Below are 15,790 nucleotides of genomic sequence, written 5' to 3' on the forward strand. Positions count from 1 at the left end.
TAGGATCTGGCATTCTCTTGCATCTCATTAGCATGAACAATAAAAATTAGGGCGGTCAGGAATTAAAGGTGCAGTGCAATCAGGGCTGGATCCAGCATTCGGCAAAGTGGGGTGTGAGAGCAGCAAACTGCAGTACAGGGATGACTGCACCTCCAATTTGCAGCCACTTCTCACCCCCCCCGCCCCCCACCAGTGAAGGCAGAACACATGGCAGGAGCCTCTGAGGTCTTCTTTTAAGTCCCCAAAGCCAGGTGACTCATAGTGTCATAGAAAAGTAAGGTTAGAAGGGACTTCTGGAGGTCATCTAGTCCAACCCCCTGCCCGAGGGAGGATCATCTCAATCCAAACCACCCTTACAATCCATAATCTAACTCTACATAAGACTATCATCAATCCTGACACAACACCGACATAACACCCTAACCTGCCACAGGTAAAGCTGCTCCTTCCCACTCAAACTAGGCTGCATAGGGGCTGGGCTCAACTGGGAACATTACCAGTGGCAGTGGTGATGGGTGAGGATCTGTTCTTCCACCATGCCTGCTTCTGGGAGCCAGTGCAGGGGGAAAGAATCACCTGCCCATCACAGCTGCTGCTGTTCTCAGCTTAACTCAGTCCCCACACAGCCCTGCTGGAGCAGACAGGAGTAGCTCTGAAGCTGCTGCCTCTGCCCTGGGACAGGGGGAAAGCAGCAGCCACAGACAGAGGGAAGTGGAGTGGGGCTTATGAGCAGGGAGGGAAGGGTAGTTCTCACCTACTTTGGGGAATTTAAAAAAGTCCCCAGAAGCTCCTGCCATGTGGTCCACTCAAAAAGCAGGGTGTAGCCAGGCCACTTCAGATGCTCTGGATCTGCCCCTGAGCACAAGCATTTGCTTATCAGCATGCAAATATCCAAACTTCCCAATATTGCCTCTCCTGCTTAATTTAACAGTTGTATTGAACACACACAAACAAAGAACTACCGATTGCAATGGCTTAACTAGTTTACCATTCTCGGTGAATTTTAATTTCCTAAATAATGTATTTAATTTATTTTCCTAAATAGAAAATAGTAAAACTAATCATAGTAATAATAGTAATGTATGTTTATATACATATTTATCCATCCATTCATTTTTCCTTTTGCTTGCCGGTTAAAGCCAGACTTGCTTGGATGGGAGTTTCTTGGTATAAGGGAGAATTACAGTCATCTTGTTCCTGCTACTCACTTTTTAAATATATTGTTGCTTATTTTGATTTCTTCACCTGGGTTTACTTTAGAAAATATATCTCTCAGCCCCTCCCTCCTTTGGGAACAAATTTTGTATTGTTGTCATCATTATTTGGAGAGCTAATCTCTAACATAAATGAAGAGAAGTCAAGAAAATGAAAACAAATGATGGCATTATTCCCAAGAGACTACACATTTAGTTTTCTAGATTTGCAGCAACATGCTTTAGGTTTGCTTTTTTGGGCAATTTAACTTGATTTATCTTCCCAACCATCAATGAAATATCTATATATTGTATTTCTTCAGCACTGTCTGTAATGTCCAGAATTGTTGCCTCTCCACTTGCTTTCCATAATAAATACACTTCTTGCAAAGTTATTTGTATGTGAACTATTTTATAGTCATGTAGTTTCACATCTGTTTGTTTTTTTTCTTGTCCTGAGGTAGTTACATTTAATAATGAATTGCGGTGGCAAGGAAAAGTAAAGCGTCTCCTGGTATCACAGCAAAAAAAAAGAAAAAATCTTTTCACAAGTAAGACTTTTTTTTTCTAAACTGACTTTTTTGGGTTTGTTTGTTTTAGTTAATAGCATTTCATCTCTAATTAAATTATGCTAATTTTTAAAGTTACAAATGGTAAGCTCAGCATGGCCCTGATTAATTTTTATAGATACCCAAAGTTACAACACAATCAAGAATTTCTCTCGTATTTCCTCAGGAAAGCTCAATAATGGAATAGCAGCAATGTTTCAGTTCAGAACTCTAAGTTACATTATGTGAAATCATAAACTTGGTAACTTATGATCTGGTAACATTATTAGTCTTATGCTAGACTCTAGCCACAATTGGATCCCTTTCTTTCAGGGCCACTGGAATTCATTACACATGTAAATAAAAGGAAAGATATAACCTGAAGATTGTGCAAATGTAGGCAGTAAATTAACCACATAGTAGTTATGCAGTAGCACATGTGTAGATGCTGGCTGGGAGTTGCAGTCAGCCTCACCACCAGGGAGCCAACCTCAGGCTTGCCCCATGGGCACAAGGCTCAGAGCTTCTCCAGCCCTGGGACTGAGGCAGCTCTTTGCCTGCCCCAGACTGGCCTTTAAAACTGTGCTGTGACACTGGGGCCTGTGGCATCTGCTGCCTGCTCCTGTCCACTGGGTCCCACAGCAGTGGTCCTGTGCCAGCCGCACCAGGATCATGGACCCAGGTGGTGGCCTCTGGTCCCAGTCCCAAGTGCCATGCCCCTGGGCTGCAGGCACCTGCCCAGACCCAGCAGCACCCAGACTCACAGCTGGAGCCCCTGAGGGCCATTGAGGAAGCCACACTGGCATCTTTTCTGATGTCACACCCCAGTTCCTGGGATCCCAACTGATCCCAGGATGAAACCATGGCCCTTGTGGCACTGTGGGGTGATGCCAAGGTCCAGAGCAAGTTTGCCTGGGGTGGGAGCCTTAATGCCCACATCTATGAGGCTCTGGCCACATGCGAGAGTGTGAGCATGTCGGTTGGCATGGCAGTGCCAGATAAAGGTCAAAGATCTATGGATACAGTGGGTCTGTGTCACTGACCACAACCACAGGTTGGGGGCTGCCTGCAGGACCATGTCCTTTATGTGGCTGCCTGACCACATCCTCATGCTCTGCAGCCCTGGATAGAGCTGCACTCTGTTGTCCAGCATGGACAGCCTGCCAAAGCCTCCACAACAGCCTGGCAGCAGTGACTCCTCTATGGGACAGGCCTTTTGGGGCACCAGGAGCACATCCAAGCATATTCCCCATCCTTGGCCTTGTGCAGCGGCTCCAGGAGCCTGGGTCAGCAGCTGCCACACCAGGTCTGGGTGCAAAGCCCTGCCCAGGAGGAGCCCTACAGATGGCACCACCCACCCTGATGAGCTCCAGCTTCTCCCCAGAGAGGGCCACTACCCACACAACTAGGTACCATGCCCCTGCACCCCAGGATGCTGGCACCACCAGTGGGGACAAACTTGGGCCACTGGGAATGCCTGCCATACCCATCTGGTAATCCCCACACTGGGAGGAGCCTCTCCCACTCCCCTCCCTGTCACTGTCCCTGCCCCTCCTCCCTGCCCTGCTTGGATGACCTCCCCTGGCCCCTCCCCACAGTACTCAGGCAGACAGGAGGCATTAGGAAGAACTTTATTGAGCAACCACTACCCTCTCAGCCTTGCCTCAACAGGCCTCTCACATGTTAATAAACATGTTGATGCCTTAGGTAATGTCATCCTTAGCTGTGTGGGGCAGGGACATGTAGCATAGGCAGAGGTACTCCTCCAGACAGTGGCACATATTGCAGAGAAGTGCAGGCTTGCCCGAAGCACTGTTGAAGATCAGGGTCCCATGCCAGATCCTCAGAGATGCCTGGAGCACCATGGCAATAAGCAGCAGCAGGGCATAGTGGGTTGGGCACCCCTCAGTGCACACAAACAGCTCATCATGATGCACCCAAAGTACTCTCAGCAGGGGCACGCTCAGGGTAAAGGCTATGAGCAGAGTGAGACCTGCCCATGGCTGCCTTTCTAGAGAGGGCCCCTAGGGGGAGGGCTGGGTTGCCACATCCCTGTTAGGTGGGAGCCCTTTCCCCCTGACCCTGGGTTGCATGGGCCTGGTGGCACAGGAGGAGACTGCCTGGCCTGCAGGAGGAGAAGGGAGGAATGGGTTTGGATCAGCTGCAGCAGGTGCTGCCGGGAGCCAGGCCTGGCCCAACCTGGAAAGCAGGCAGGGAAGGCAGGCTGTCTGTGACAAGCACCAAGTGGGCTGTCTGCCCTCATGAAGTGAGCAGAGATGAAGGGCTCATCCAGTACCTACCTATGGCAGGGCCTGCCTTGCCAATTTATCATGGTCCCTGGACACCTGTGCATGCAGGACCCCCTGACCTGAGGCTGGGCAGCACATCCCCTGCCCCCCCCACACACATCTTAAAGAGCATGTTTGCAAACTCTCACAAACAGCCTCTTTCTCCTGGCTCTGCAGGTCCATCAGCTGCACGTGGAGAGGCACCAGCTGCCACTGGGGATATGCCTTCAAGGTCACCACAACCCTTTCCTGGAGCCCTCTACATATGCCAGCCCTGGCAGTGGTGGACCAAAAATTGGACCCTGCTGCTAGACTGCCTGGTCACCATGGCCGAGGAGTGTCTGGTGGACTCGTGGGGCTGGTACACTGAGGACTTAATGCAGGAGCTTGAGAAGGGACAAGGAGAGGGCCTGGGAGCACTGGACATTCTGGGAGAGGCTCCTGGCCCTTGAGGAAAGGTACATCACCCTCCTTGAGAGGACAGTGGAGGCCCAAAAGCAGCAGGCCACCTTGGTGGCCAGAGCAGGGAAGGTCATGGAGGAGGACCACTGGGTGCTGAATACCATCCAGGCCCTGGGGATCTCCTTCATGCTGTCTATTGCCCAGCCCTCAACCCTAGCCCCTCCTGTCCCCTGGCTGCTGGCCACCACCCAGCAGCAAGCCACTTGTTAGGCTTGGGCTGAGGTGCAGTGGTGCCTCCAGTAGCCAGGGCCCCCTGCCTCTCCATCCACCCTGGGTTCCCCCACCAGCCAGGCTGCCTGCCTGTGTAGCAAAACCTCCAGTTTCTTTTTTTTTTAATTATTTATTTATTTTAAAATGCATTCCCTCCCCTTCCCCTATCACTTCTGACTTTTTCTCTCCCTCTCTTTTCCCTATAGATAAGTATAAGTAAGCTAAGATGTAGGATACACTTTAACATTTTTATTTTGGTAGGAAGTTTTTGGTTTTGGATATCCACTGTTGTATATTATATTATTATTAGGCTTGTATTGATTTTACTGTTGTATATTGTATTATTATCATTTTCATACTGATTTTTATTGTTTCATATGGATATTATATGGTTTAGGCCTGTGTTTATAAGTGAATCAAAGTCATGTCAAGTTTCCATTTTATATGTCAAGTCTCCATCTTTTGTCCTGTGCCTGGGCATCCCATGTTGCAACTGTATGAGTCATGTACCCCTCCCATGTAAATTGGTTCCCCGATGAATGAGTGTGATTGGGAATTATTGAAATACAACGGTAGCAGGCCTCTACTGAATGGCCTGTAACGACCAGGTCATCACCTCGCATTGATTCACCCGGGAACCACGGACCTCACCCAGGAACAGAGACAAGACCAGCATTTGAAAGACAAAGGACCCTGCAAAACCAGCAACTCTCACCATTACAGACACCCGAAACTGCACATCCCTGCATGGAGCACACATGCTCAGTACGCCAGGGGCTGACCCTTGCCTGGGCATGCCTCCTGTCACTAGGGTCACACAAGGTCTGCCCCTATAAAAAGGGGTAGTGAAGACAGACCCAGTGGGAATGCCATTTCTTCTGGACCAGCACCATGCCACACCACCTATCCACCCAGAGGCCCTGCCGGGGACCCCCCTCTGGACAACACCTACTGGACAAGGACCCCTTCCAGCCTGGATAGGTAGATATTACCTGCACACCTCCTCCTACAATTTGGACCCTCTTTCTCTCTCTGTTTCTCTCTCTCCTCGTGGACTTCAACCCCTGCACCAAGCCTCTTTAAAACCTACTGCCATTTTGTGTGTGTGTGTGTGTGTGGGTTGTTGCAAGGGAACCAATTTGGCATTGTGTCACCATCTCCCCTGTTCAATAAAACCACTGTCATTTGCAACCCCAAGTTGGGTCATGTTTTACTAAATCCCAGTCCCTTCCTCATCTTAAATTCCAGCCTCATTCTCTCTCTCTCTCAATTCCAGACCCCACCCCTCTCCACTAGTTTCCCGATCTGCTGTCAATTTCTACTGTCTTTTCCCTGTGACTTTCTGCTGCCTTTCCTGCTGCCCCTGCTGCCTTTCAGTCTCTCCTGCTGCTTTTTCTGTGATTTTCTGCTGTCCATCTCTCTGTTTTCAGGCTTTCCCTGCCCCTGCAGCTTCCCAGCTCTTGCAGCTTGCTCCAGCTTCTAGCACCTACTACTTCTCTAGCTGCCCCAGAGCCATCCTCTGGCTCCCCACACCCAGAGCCCCTTTTTAACACCCACACTTTCCCTTAGTCCCATTTTTCCCTCTCCCTATCTACCTTTTCAGCTTCCCCATAGCTCTGGCTCCAGACCCAGCCTCTATGCCGGCTTGCTTCCCTGTTCTGCAGGCTTTGGGCATTGTCTTTTAATCAATTAAGATCAATGAACCTAAAGTTACCCCCGAGCCTCAGTTCTTCAGTCCAGGCCCCTGCAGTCTACTTGTTCTAATCCCGGTCCTGGTAACTTTAATTTCCAGTAGCTTTAACTCCCTGCACTTCTACTTTCTTACCTTAACCTTATCCCAAGTACACCAAGCACATGCATACATACACTCACAATACCCAACTGAGGAACTCACTTGTGTGTATGTGTAGGTGGGTGGTATGTGTGTGAATTAGTGAATACACATATATATTCACATTTATAGATATCATTGTGTGTGTGTGTGTGTGTGTGTGTGTGGTATATGAATTAGTAATCCATGTACATATATTGGTGTTGGTAACTGGTAACTGATTCTGTCTAAATGGTGTTGGTAACTGGTAACTGATTCTGTCTAAATGTAGTGTGTGTAGCGTGTATGGGTTTAAACTGGTCATAGGTGTGAAAGAACCTAGACTGGTTATTTTGAACGTGTGTGTATCTGAGTTGCTAGTGTGAGTGTGTATGTATATGTATGTATATATATGTGTGTGTGTGTGTGTATATATGGCATTGTGTGCATAATATACAAATTAGTAATCTTTGTCTAACTTTTGGGGTGTATAGTATATGTGCTTGTATTGGTGACAGGTATGCATGTGCCTAGGCTGGTTTGGATGTGTATGTGCCTGAGTTGGTAGTGTGTGTCTGTGTGTGTGTATGCACCTAATTAATTTGTGTGTGTTTTGTATATGTGCAATTGTGTCACATTCTCCTGTCTAACAGCACAATATTGAGATCCTGAGAGTTGGCCTGACCCCCCAGGGCCACACCTGGGCCCCACCACCACTTGCCCAGGCTCCATGCAGCCCCTGAGCAGGAGCTATCTTCAGTGGGCCCTTCTGGCCCTGGGAAGGAGGGGAACCTAGCCACACAGGCAGAGCAGTAACTGCCCTCATCCCTGGTTGAGCCCACAAGCTGCTGGCCTGACCATGGGGTCTACAGCCATCATGGTGCAGCCAGAGGCCAGGAGGAGGCCAGGCTAGGAAGCCAGGCTAGGAGGCTGTCCCTGGGATCTGCCCCATATGAGCCTCCACCTCACTATCTCCCACCACAGGAGGGCACACAGAGCACAATGTACATAGTTTGCATGGGTAATAGGGTGCTTTATTGGTGGTGGATGGGGTCGTTGGTGGTGGAGTCTGTTTTTGGGGAGGGAGGATGACATGGGATCTGGCATTCAGGAGCTAAGGTGGGAAGGGGCCTGAACTTGTTCAGGGAAATAAGTTGTTTTGCAGAAAACTGTCTGCAGTGAACATGATGTTGGAAGTATGCATTGGGCCTGGGATCCATGCCCAGCTGGCCAGGGGGGTGAAGGGGCAGATGGTCCACTAGGGCTTCTCACACACAGTGTCCTGGCCCCTGCTGCTGGGTGTGTGGCTCACCTGGGGCCTTGATGCAGGGGGCTCATCAGTGTTGCTGCAAGTGGTAGTCCCACTGCCAGCTGCCTTCTGCCTGCTACATCTCCTCCACCCATGCCTCATGGAAGAGCTCCTTCCAGGCCTGCCAGCCCAGCCAGCTCTGGTGATGGTGAAGATCCACCATAGCTTTCAGCACGACTGAGTGGACACCCCATCGGCTATAATAGGGTGGTCATCCCGAGATGGGCAGTGATAGGGATATGGATCCCATTCAGGTCCCCAATGCACAGTGGGAAGGACAGAACACAGAACCCCACCAACGTCTCCAGGGGATTGTAGACCCAGAGCACAGTGTGCCCCAGCATGTCCTGGAGGATGCCACAGACCTCCAGGACAGCCACCCCAGCGGTTGTCTTGCCCACCCCAAAGAGGTGGCCAATGTAGCACAGGCTTGTGGGCAAAAAGCTCATGGACAGCACCCATGGCAGCATTCATGTGTATGTCATCAGCCTCCCTGTCAGCATCTGGATGGCAGCCCACGGGCTGGTCTTTATCAGTGGAGGGGAAGGGGGCCTCAGATGGAGTAGTACACCTGGCCACGCAGCCATGCAGAATGGGTGGCAGACAGGGTCAAGACTGACTTGAGGCAGGCTGTAGTCACTACGGCAGTGAAGCACAGAGAGCAAGTGGCAAACAGAAGCCCAACGTGCAGGACATTGCTGCCAAGGCCTGGGGGGTGCAGCAGACATTATAGGGTGGACATAGGCTCTGCTGACAGAATATAGAGGGCTGTGCCTGCACACTGCAGACTTCTCTGGGCCAGAAAATCAGGTGGCCAGGGAATATCACCAAGTGCCATCTTTTAAAGAGTGCCCTGGCATCTAGCCAGCTGTGGACAAAGCCTCCAACTCCCCCTAGCTGCTGCAGGGGAGTGGAGCAGAGCCAGAGGAGGCCTGGAGCAGGTTACTCCCATAAACAGCAAATCTGCTCCCAAATGGTTGCACGTGTAGATACCTGCCCAGGGCTGGTTTACTGAGTAGTAAATTACTGCACTGTAAATGCAAATAGAATTAATTTTGTGTGTAGATGTGCCCAGTGTTGACTACTTTACTGAAGTCCAGATTAATTAGTTACCTTTGAACCAGAAATCAGTTATCCCAACCCACTGTTACCAATTCCATATTGCTTTTTATCCCATTTTCCTTTATGTCCTTAATTGTTCTTTCCTTCAGAACTTGTTCTAACACTGCAGTTTACTTAAATTAGACTAGTGGAGCTGCAATTTCTTGCATCATTTTATAGCTTCTTCTTTAATATGGGAACTACATTTTCTATTTTCCAGTCCTATGATACCACCCCTGCATTGAAAGACTTATTAAAAAATCCTTGCTCCTAGACTTGCAATTTCTGTTCCAGTTCTTTCAGTACTCTGGTTTGGAAATTATACGCTGCTTCTGATTTGAGCATATTAAGGTCTTTGAGCTTTTCTTCCAGCTCACATGTGATAATTTCTATTTCCATCCACATACAGTCATTCCCATTAGGCAACCTGACTTTGTTCCTCTTGTTTAACATCATCATCTTTATTGAAAAATCAAGGAAGAGTATTCATTTAGGTTCTGGGTAAATAACTAGGTTATCTTTAATCTCAACCTCATCCCTCCCTATGAAAGAGTCCTATTTCCTCTTTCCTTGTTCTCTTTTTATTTCTATAGCTGAATAACCTTTTACTATTTGTTTTAATTTCCTTTGAAAGGTCTAACTCATATTGACATTTTGAGATTTTTGTGATATCCCTACACTTTCTGACCTTCGAGCTATAGTGTTTTATGCTGATCAGTTCCTTTTCCCAATCCTTGCAGCTTCCCTGCTTATTGCTAATATCCTTTTTAAGGCTATTATTTATCCAGCAGGTTTGGAACCTTTCCCTACAGGCTTTTCCTGTTTGCTTGGGATGCAAATTCTATATAGTTTTTGCATCTTAATTAACAGGATTCTGTGTCTCCTCAATATTCAATTCCCTGAGCTCTTCAGTCTATTTAATTTCACTTACTTAATTTCTAAAAGTTTGCCCTATTGAAATGAAAAATGCCATGGTTAGAGGCCTGGTTTTGCTTATCTATCCATTTAATTTAAACAGAATCAACTTATGATTCCTTGAACCAAGGTTATTTTCTATAATCAACACTTTTATAAGATCCTCCACTGCTTATAAAAAAATCCGAAAAAGTCCCACCTTTGGTTATTATGTTTTAAAATAAAACAGGAAATGATCCCCCCAGTCCAGTAGTTAATTTAAATTCTGTCATTTCTCACTTTCTTAGCTGAGATCAATTGTAGGGTGGTTTAAATACCAATACTGTCATTCTGAATGTACAAATTACAGCTAATTCTTTCTAGAACTTAATTTATACTGCATAAACATGGAGCTATCCCTAGTGAGGCACAATGATCTTGGGGATACCATGAGTTTTTTTTCAATTCAGTCATATGAAAAAAAAACTCCAGAGCTTCTTCAAGCAGTTCAAGGTTTACCTAAAATGCTCTTCTTGGTCACCTTGCCCCAGCTTTGTGATCAGCGTAAGTGGTGATGGTGCCACATCAGGACATCCTGATCTGAATATTATGAAATAATGGAGAGGGATAATGGATAAGACTTTCTGAAAAATATTCAGGAGAACAGCAGCATGTTATGACTATAGCTCTCTGGACTGCGAGTTGGAAAAAAAAATCTGTTCTCATGTCCTCAGATCTAGTTTTACCAGCTAAAGCAAACTGTCTTTTGTAGATGCTGCTTCTTTTTCCACTTTAAAAGCCAAGCTTCTCTCTGTCATCAAAACAAAGCAACTTTCCAAGCTTGGAACAAGTACTGCATGAGAAACAAGAATATATTTAAAGGGCATTAGCAATAAAAAGTGTACATCTGACGAGGCTCTGACTGTAAGCACTATAGGCTGTGAGTCTAAGTTTTGTTTGTATTAAAAATAATTCCCCATAAACTGCTAGATTTTTCTTCTAGAAATAAAATATTGATTTAATAACACAGAGTGAAGATTATAGTAAACTAGCGGTTTATATTTCTAAATTGCAGAGATACAAATTGCAACATTATGTACCATTTTTTAAAACAAAAGCTGTTAATATTTTTCAAAGCATTACCAAGCTAGCTACTGTGTTGTAAAAATACTAGCAGTGATCTTTCCAAAAGAGAGCTTTTTACAATGTAGATTACAGTTTAAAAGCAGTTTGCTTGTTCTTGTAGCTGTTGGTAGGCACAAAGGAATAAAGGGGACTTAGCTTGTTATCAGAACTACTGAGTGACTATGATTGCAGGCAAATGAGTGCTGACATTATAAAGTGTGAATGAAAAAATACAGAGCCAACAACTTCTGTGGGAGGTGAGGTAGGAAAAGAAAGGGGTGTGTGTGTGTGTGTGTGTGTGTGTGTGTGGCAGGGTGGTAAGGGGCAGAAATCTACAGGACAAAGAGAAGCTGTCTACACATCTTTCATTTAAATTAAGATCTCCTGGAGGTAGCATCAAAATAGAGGACACCAAAAAGTTCTTCAGGGTGTGTCACATATTTTCTGCATTTTATTTTAGTTCAGATTATCATTTACATTTCAAAATAGGCCAAAAATCCAAAATAGAAATGATTCTAGAAATCATTCACAAGCAAAATTTTACTAAAAGGAGGCTTGCTTGGAAAAGTATATGAGATTTCTGTGAGAATAAGTGTTTCTGAAAAATGAATATTAGGCTGGAATGTCAAAGACATGGTAAAATGAGTTCATTTCCTCCTCCAGCAGGCTGTTGTTTATTGTAAACATTACTTGTACACAGGGAACTGTATGCAGTCAAGGGACTCAGGGACACATGAACTGGACTTTCTTTGTACAGAATATACCTCTGATATAGAAGTCTGATCCCTCCATCACCCTGCAAGTACATAGTAGCATGTTCACAAGATGCTCAGGATAGAAGTCTTCATGAGGATGAAGACAGAAATAGTCCCCGATAACTTAACCTTCTTTTCCATCTTTTCCAACTTACCCACTTTGCTTCTGCCCTTCTCCTCCTCAGACCTGACTTCCCAGGTGCCATCCAGAGACTGGAGAAACCATGCAAAGTAGATCTTGTCACTTGCCTGCAGTTTTCTCTTGACAGCTAATCACCACCTGCCTTACCCCTTGTTGCACATTTTGCTGTCTCCTTCTTGTTGCCCCTATTCTGGCTTCCATTATTTTTCCATTTCATCCATTACCTGTTACTTCTCCCATTATCTGTATTTGGCTGTTCCCTGAAACCTATATAATGGTATCATCTGTGTCAGGCAATGTTGTGATCCATAAAGTAGCCAACAACAGGCCTCTAAAACATAAAGGCACCAGTCCACTTTATGACTAACAGATTAAACCAAATAGTTTCTTAATCAAGGTACTTTGAAGCTACAACAAGGCAAGAAGAAGTGTAAAAAACTAGGGATATTTTTCAAAATGCAGTAAGGGCATTTTTTTTTACCCTGTATTTCCTAGTTGCTTTTTTCAAGACATTTTTTCAACAAGTTGAAAATGCCTAGATTGGCACAAGATCACCTCTGTGAAATTTTACAGTTTAATTTACTTCACTCAAAGTTAGAGGATTAGGCATACAAGAAATAGATTTATAATGAGAGCCTAGTTTCCTCCTCAGCTATGGAAAAAGACATTTCTCCCCATGATTATTTTATAAATACTTGGCATTCATGAATATTTTTCAGAACATTAAAAAAGAGCGAACAATACTGGCACCAGATTTTGGGGGGAACATCAAAAGTGCTTTTATTTCCACATTGTTACTTTTCAAACAACATTAGAGCAATAAAGAAGATTAAAGACATTTATTCTATTCATAATTTTTCTAGGTGGCCTTAGGTGAAATATTGGCCTTAATTAAAATAAGTTATTTACAGACCACTGGAGACCATGCTATGCTGTTCAATTTGCTTCTTTAATATTTTCTGTTGAGAATATATCCTTTATTTTAATTAATATTCTGCTCAGTATTAATGACTGGCATGGGCTTTTTGCTGTAAATAACAACATAAAGAAGGTGTTGTCACTGTATTGTTCAAGTAGATAAAAACATAAACAACACCTGCCACATTTAGAGGAAATAATGGAAAATTTATTTTTATTTTACATTTTATCCTCATTTGAGAGTCAACTCTGTGTTGCAGACTGTAGATAGTCCTTATTCACATTGTACATGTGGAGGTTAAGACACATGGGAAGAAACGCATAATGTTCCTACATCTCCCCGTGCTCAACTGTGCACAGGGAGAAATGAGCATAAAAGAATCAGTTCATGGAAGCTTTGTAGGGAATGCCAAAAAGAGTGTTAAGGCTGAGTGAGAGCCGACTTCCTAAATCTGGGCTGAAAGGAGCTGTCTCCTTCCTTTTAACATTCACAGCCATGAACTTTCTCCTGGAGTTGGATGTCTAAACCAGGTCAGATTTATCACTAAATAAATAAATATAAGAGAGGGATTTCCCAGGCCCCTTTTCCCCATCTTCAGTGCTCATTAACTCACCTAGAATGCATGAAATGAGAATTCAAATCCCCACTCTGTTTTGAACCAGTGACATCCCCCATCCCCTAAATTATATCTTTCCAGATTAAGCTCTTCTACTTTGTATGAGATGAATAAATATTTACTGGGGTGGAGTATGCTAATCAGCAAGCTATAGAGTCTTTCTCACTCATCCTCTTGACCCAGTATGTGCCTAGGCTATCTCCAGAGGTAGGCAGCACAGTTGCAATGGTTTGGGGATCTACATTTTGAATTTAGGTGCTTAAAGTGATCACTGGTATCCAAGTCCATTGTAGAACCAATGCCTTTTCTTTCCACTCTACAAGTGGCTTTGTAAAAGATTAACACAATTTTACGGCCTTGTTACGCTGTAATTTTGGGTGGCTTCTGAAGCTCTTAACACCTAGATTGTCTGCACATTTACACCTGAAACTAATTTTAAGCATTTGTTAGGTGGATCAAAGTCACCCCACTTCAGAAGAGGATTATCTCTGATCCATGTTACCCAGCTTGTGTTACATTAACATGTAGCCACTTTAGGCTACACCCTAGTATAAACACCCCACTGGTTCCCCCTCCCCTGATGGTCCAGATCAGGCCTACTGTCCTCCCTGCCTCCCCAGCACCTAGGGCATTTTAACACATGCAAGTGCCACAGCACTGGGAGCTTTGGAAAGCACCCAATGCTGCATCACTTGCAGTTGTATAAGCAGTGGAATTCACACCACCATGCAGAAAATGGTGGCATAAAGGCGTTTTAGTTCAGAAGTGCACTGCTGGAAGTGATTATTTACAACTGTCTTGCAAGTGCAGACTGAATCACTGCAACTATGCAAACTTCCTTCATAATGTTTGATTTCTTGCACAGGTAGCAGTGAGCAGTGTTTGCTCCTTGATTCTATCATACACTTGATTCCATCACAATGGCATTAGAGACCTCAAAGGGCGACGACCCCAATTATGTGACAAATTGTTCAATTTATAAGATTGAAACAGCAAACACTGCCAACTCAAAAAAAAAAAGTGTCTTGAATTTCAGTTCCAAGTTCTCAACTTTTTTAAATAAACTAAATACTCCCCAGCCTCCATTATTCCCTCTCCAAAAGGAAACTCATATATGTATTAATTTCTGTGATCGCTTGTTCTTTAGCATAAATTTGCATGCACCAACCAGCTACATTTTACAGAGAAATCTTGAAGTTGATTATCTTTTGCACTACTTTATGATTACTAGTTTATAGTCACACTTGATTACAATCAATTAAATCTGTTTTTATACAGGTTTCTTTCCTACTAAAGTTAGTAACTAATGAGTTGTACAGTGAATTTTTTAATGCTTTCCCTCTTTTATGGTGTGTTGAGCATTTAAATGTCAATGTCAAAACTGTGGGAGGACAAATTTAGATGACTAATGTAGGAATGTGAAATATTCATAATACCAACATATGAAGTTGTTGGTATTATGTCAGTCTTATCAGTCAGTCTTATCAGTCTCAATGGGTACCTACACACGTGCCCGACACCTGCTTTGACACATGCTAATTAGCATACATTGGAGCAGACTCAATTAATTGATTAATTGAGTCTGTTGGAGTGTGTTAATTAGCATGCAACAGCAGCTTCGGTGTCTCGTGTACTCAGTGTCTCCGCTCTTCAAAATGGCGGTGGGTGCACGTTAAAGCTTATTCATTGAGCTTTAGTTAAAGCTCTCCCACCACCATTTTGAAGCACCGGACTCTGAATATATGAGAAAGCCAGTGTAATTAAAGTGCCCCCTCTCCACCCCGAAGCATGTGTGAAGATGCCTAATGTTCTTGTTCTAACCAATGGGAACTTTTCTATTAACTTTACAGGAAGCTGGGTCAATAAAAGAATTTAGTTTCCCCCTTGTTTCATTGCAGATGGAATACTTGTGTGAATCATTCCCTAGCTACTGTTACATTAGCATGTTCTCACTTTCCCAGTGGTATCTAAAGGGAAACCAGAACTCTGCATATTTCTGAAGGTCCAGACAAGAAATATACACCCATCTAAAGTTAAAAAAGCATAAAAGAAGTTGGACCTATTCCTCAGTTGATATAATCTTGCCCAGCTCAAAATAAGCTCCAGCAATTTTACATCATCTGCTGTCCTTACCTCCTGTATATTTATACTCTGTTTCTACCACTTGGGTGTTCAACTGTCTTTTGAATTGTGTGATATCTTCTGCACTGGGAATAAAATCACCCCCTTCTGTGTCTAGGATTGTGGAGAGCTTTCATATCACTGTTACAGGGTTGTTGGTTATAGCTGTGTTGGTCCAAGGCATTGGCAGGCAATGTTCTTTGAGTAGATGTGATATCTTTTATTAGACCAACTAAATATTTGGAAAAAAAGTTCTATGAAAGCTTTTAGGCACAAATGCCCTCCAGGCATTAGGAG

Source organism: Alligator mississippiensis, chromosome 6, assembly GCF_030867095.1.
Source record: "Alligator mississippiensis isolate rAllMis1 chromosome 6, rAllMis1, whole genome shotgun sequence".
Taxonomy (NCBI): domain Eukaryota; kingdom Metazoa; phylum Chordata; order Crocodylia; family Alligatoridae; genus Alligator; species Alligator mississippiensis.